Source organism: Polypterus senegalus, chromosome 18, assembly GCF_016835505.1.
Source record: "Polypterus senegalus isolate Bchr_013 chromosome 18, ASM1683550v1, whole genome shotgun sequence".
NCBI lineage: Eukaryota > Metazoa > Chordata > Cladistia > Polypteriformes > Polypteridae > Polypterus > Polypterus senegalus.
Genome location: NC_053171.1, coordinates 37,632,919 through 37,638,918, shown reverse-complemented (window position 1 = coordinate 37,638,918; position 6,000 = coordinate 37,632,919).

The following is a 6,000-nucleotide window of genomic DNA, read 5'->3' as shown; positions in this document are numbered from 1 at the left end:
TACTCTGCCTCTTCCTCCTTATCAATACACCACATAAGTGCAGAGCCATCTGAGAATTTCTGCAAGTGACAAGACCTGGTGTAATATTTATAGTCTGAGGTGTACAGTGTGATGAGAAAAGACATAGTCTTGAGATCTGACTAGATTTTGGGTGAACTGTTCAGTTTCAAGCCATTTAGGTTTAAAGTTTTTAAAGCCAATACCAGGAGCCTCAATTCAGAAGTTCATAAAATTTACAACATGCATTTAGGAGTTTGAAAGAATGACTTATATACTGTATATTTTAAATTCAATCCATACCTTGAGCTTTGAACTTTTAATGTTTGAAAGTTTCAAACACAGCAGTATCAACAGATAAATCCAACAAAAAAAAGATTACATTTCATGCCTTTATTAAATTACCAGAATGTCTAAATTTTTTTGGCATGTACTTACTTTTTATTATTAAAAAAGGGTTTTCCTACTTCAACTTTTGAATTTGGTACCTTCAGTATATGAGCTCTGGTTATTGGCCCCATGACCATCCTAACCACATGATAGAACATGCAGGTTTCCAGTTCTTCTCATCTAATTTTTAACATTTTAAATAAAACAAACCATTAGTAACATAATTAATACAAAATTACAGGTGAAATGTTTCATTAATATTTCAGATTTTAGGTGAAAAAGTTACAAATATACAAATACATTTCAGTTATATATATAAAAAAAATACTAGTTGCATTTTTCAATAGATTGGCCTGTCAAGAGCAAAAATATAAAAGTAAACTTTAGTGGTATTTCACCTTGCACATTTCGGGAAATTCACACCATATACTCTACTCAAGTTCTAAATATGAACATCAAATTTTTTTTATTCAGTGCCTTTCACTGAAGCCAGCTTACACAGCTACAGAAGCACATAATCAAGACACAGGGTTTGCCATAATGTGACAAAAGTACAGTTTTTTTGTTTTACATAGCTTATTACTTGTTAAAAAATAATTTAAAGTCTGTTGTTTTTGTTTCTCACCTCAGGTTACATTTATCTAATTTAAGGACTTGGTGAGGTTAGTAGCACGCACTGATACAGTGCATTGCCGCACCCACCACACAACAAACCAACTCAGGATCCAGATTAGGACCCGAGTGCAGCCATGCAACGGGTGATACCTCAGCACCACACTAGTTCAGATGGAGTGGAACCAGTGTGAGGTTTTTTTATGGTGGATGGAGTGCCAATTCTGGCACCAACCCCAAGTTTTTCCCCTGCAGGTTGGAGGGCCTATATGCAGAGATGGATGCAAATTAACGTCTTATCCAGGACGGAGCAATTGCAGGTAACGGGCCTTGCTCAAGGGCCCAACAGAGCAGAGACCCTTTTGGCATTTTACGGGATTCGAACCGGCAACCTTCCGATTGCCAGTGCAGATCCTAGCCTCAGAGCCACCACTCTGACTTGGTGAGGACTAGATGATTACCCACTGCATAATGACAAACATAAATACAACCCACACCAGAACAAGCACAAGCTGTGTCCCACCACTATATATTCAGCTATGAGTCAAAATATATGTGTGTGCACAGGATAGAAAAAAGGGTTTACAGTAACAATTGTTCACATATTTTCAACTGGAATACATTTACATACCCCTGCAATATAATCAAGACAGAGCAAAGAGCTAGTATACTAAACCAAGCTTGACATTAAAGAAACACACAAGAATTACGAGACTTGCCATTCTAAATTTATAAGTGTTACCAGAAATCACAGAGAAAAAAGTTAATAAAAGATATATCAAGTACAGACTGAGAAATTCTTGAAAAGAAAGAGAGGTAGGCAGTAACACATAAAACTTGAAAAGAGTTAGGTTACAGGATGTGAATTACATTTATTTGGTTGTTTTAGAAAATGGGATGTTTGAAAAGAAATATTGCAATCACAATAAACTGGGTAAAAGTGAAGTTTGAGTGGTGCTGAGGAATGTGTGTGAAGGGGATTTATTCTTCTGCAATATACTGTTTTAAATTGGAATGATGAATAATTCTCCTTCATGGTTGATAACTATGTAAATGGTTTAAAATCTGATGAAAAAAAATTAAAAGTTAGCTCTTTGAAACATAGTAATATTAAAATATTGCTGTTAAAGCAATTGCTGAAAACCAGAAATATATGGTGAACAAAAAAAGGGAAATATCAGTTGTTTAAATTGAAATAGCTCTGAATTAAATTGGAAAAACTGGTTTTCCACATGTCTCTAAATTTATTTTATACATTGTCATGAATGTGCCACTGGGGATTGCCTTCCAGGCTTGACTGAAGTAAGCAATTCCACTCGTGGGCGAGAGGGGGCAGTGTCCCTAACAGTACCTTCTCTTTCTCCCACAGCAGTGAAAAGACACCCAGTGAGGGCATACAAATAAGACTAATTCTGTCAAAAAGAATGTATACTGAATGTTATGGAGTGTTTGTGTTGGTTTTGGTGCTTATCTGATGTTGCTTGCAGGTGGTTAAGAGGATTTGTTTAAATGTATAGTATGTATATTGTTTATGGGGATATTCTTAATAATACTTTTTTAATGCATGACAATGTGGAAGATGCACATCTACATGGGATTATAGGCAACTTTCACATAAAATCTCTGGAAACATTATATTAATATTGTCGACTAGTAAAAAAATACATAAATTGAAATTTTGAGCACAAAGGCAATCGGTTCTGCCCAAGACAATAAGGCAATCCAATACAAACAAAAGTCTGAAAATGAAATCCCAAGAGTTGTTGAAATACAGAGTGAAATGGAAAAAATCCAGTAAATCATCAGGCACATTAGATTCACAAAAAATAAGCAAGAATTCACCACTTCAAAGTGCATTCAAAATGAAACACCACTTACTATGGGAGACCCCCTGGTGTTATGGGGTAGAGAGCAATTCCTGGCAGTTATTGTCAGGTAGCCTCTTGGGCCCCACTCACAAAAAAATATATAATAAGATACAATGGAATATAACAAAGGCAGCTTATATACAGTACAAAGATAAAGAATTAGACATATATAAGCAAATGACCTGTGTGTGTATGGAGCAGACCTCTCTGCTCTTGCTCAACCACAGCCACTAGATGGTGCATTTTTCAGTGCTTGCCTGCATCTCACTTCTCACTACGAAAGACCTGTGTACAGTAAACAACATTGTGCTAATGACACAAATTAAACAATACATCATCGAAATGAAGCAAATGCCGCAGCTCAACAAGGTGCAAGTGAAACACCTCAGCAATGGAAGGCAAATCTTGAAGTTTTCACTCTAAACATTGTCTATCTGGAGGTACTTTCTTGAGACAGAGATTAATAGGACTCATATGCCAGCAATACGGCTAAGATATGGTATCGCCAGTGTCTTCTTACGAAAGCAAATGGGGCGGAAAGCACAAGTGGGTCCACGTCCCCTGCATTGGGTATTTCTTAAGTGTTAGCTGACACCTCTCTAAGTTCATGAATATAGTAACACTGATAGGGAGTCTTCAGGTTGTTTTTTGTCCGGAGCACCATATGCAGCTAGTGATGCACATAATTGGCATAAATAAAATAATCAAGAATGAACAAAAGATACATAAATTATTAATCTGAACCCCAGCCAGGGGAGTAATCCCAGTTGAAACATCACATATGGTACTCATACTCTCTGTCATCTCTTGGCGGACACACTTCTGTTCCACCTGTTCCTGCTATGTTTGTCCTACCCTTCCACATTCCACTTTCCAATGGTGCAGGTTTCCAAGTAAAATCTATTCCCATCTACCATGAAGATTCCCCCATTGCTCCCAACAAGACCTACCTTATCTATGAACAGAAAGCATAAATGTGGTTGCCCAAATAGTAGTTTGGGTTGTGTTACCTGGCCTATATACAGTATATCACATGTGACTGTTTATGATTCCTTATATACTTCCCAGGTATCTCCACAGCCTCTCCATTACAGAAGCAAAAGGATAACCCCATTATTCCAACGTATTCCTAAGTGGCTCATACCTTTTCAAGTGATGCCAATTCAACATGCAGAGAGGGATAAATGAGCTACCCCAAACAATAGAACTGGTTTCAAATGTAATGTCAGACTTCTTGTACCTGGTGTCCACTGGGCTTCTGGCTTTAAGAAAGGTCAACTCACAAAACTGATTAGCAAAGGACATGTTGCTACCAAACCAGGAATACACGACTGCAGTGTGCAGAGAGTGCAGTTGTGGGCTCTCATTGCTCTGCTTATATTCCCAATGCCTTCTCTAATCTTTCGTCTGATTGACCACATCCATAATGTTGTCAACTATCTCAATAAGCTTGTTCTTCCTCAGCAAAAGTAATGACGATTGCCTCTTCATATAGCTACCTGCCTGAGGATGGAAGATTCTTTGGTTCCTTTTGGACACAGGATGCATCCTTCTAATTGTTACAGTGCTCCAACATTGTATAACATCTGTCTGTAAAAAGACCTCTGCCACCATCATTAACTCTTTATTACCCTACCTTCCCTCTTTCTCTCCCTGGCCCCCTCCCTATTATCCATTCTCTTGATGCAACTTTCCTTGTTTTACAACTCTGATGAGCTTTCTGTTTGAACCCCCATATTCTGCTCCCCACTTATTACTATCCCACTGCCTAGGTTATCCTCTAAGACAGAAAGAGAGAAATTGAAGAAAATGATGTTGCTTTAAATTTATCATTTAGTAATCGCTTATACATTTCTGCATGCTCCATAGCTGAACCTACTGCCCTTTCTGAGCCATGTCTCTTTATACTAAGAAATTGTATGACATTTGAAACTTAGATAATCTCTGTAGTTTTCCTAAAGTGTAACAAGACCTCTTTGTAAGCTTATTTTCTAATTAGTCAGTACAATGGCTAAAAAAATAAGATTCCACTGTTCTGTACAGAATTATGAAGCTAGTACACAACCCTTGCATTAAATGAACAACTTTAGATAAATCAATACACAAAATAAAATGTAAAAAACATATTGTTAAAGCTTAGTTCCTTAACCTCTAGGCAACACGGGCTACAAACAACTCCTAAAAAAAGAGGGCTAATATATGCTCCCATGAGGTAAACAATTTATGTGTCATGAAATACAAACAAATCAGTAAACGCCAATATATTATTCAGAAAGGATTTAAAAACAATGCTCTACAATTAACCACTTAAAGCTTTTCAACAGAATTTGAAAGCCAATTTGGAGATATAGGGGAAAACTTTTAAATTTTGCTTTAATTATTAGAAAGGTCTATAAGATTTTCAAGGAATTAGATGAACCTCATTTTAATTTTTGAAACTACATTCCAGTATTGTACAACCTGACAAACGGAGTAGATTAAAACAGCATCTGGGTATTAGTCAACAGAGGCTAAAACCAATAACGTCACTTACACAAAAAATATTTTGTAAGTAACCATCAACAGGATCTAAATTTGTACTTAAAAGCAGACCAGCTGCATCAAAGCAAATTTGGGCGTATTACAGAAATAACAAATAAGACAGACTGACAATAACAAGTGTACCTTTGTGAGACCAGGACTGTCTGATTTTATTTCCTCCTGCTGAGTGAGGCTGTACGTTTCAGCAAAAACATTTTGTCCATTCACACAGACTTTTAAACATCCTTCTACTGCTGTATTGCTAAGACTTTTAAACATCCTTCTACTGCTGTATTGCTACTAGTGAGATATTTCAGATGTAAATCAGTGATCATACAGTGTCAATCCAAGAGCACTGTGTGGCCATGATCTCTACTTTTTTGTCATCAGAGGCTTTAATTGGGCTTTTATTTCCCCAGTTTATGTCTTTGTCAACCCAGAAATACTTTAGTTTGTTTTATATTTCCAAGCAAATTGGCAAACTATGTCAGTTTCCTACACAAGATTTTTTGTTTGATGAACATTATTTATTTTTTAATGTGCTGGATTTGCTTATATAAATTCTAAGAAATGTTAAACACTGAGGTGAATCAAAAGAAAAAGATGAAGAACA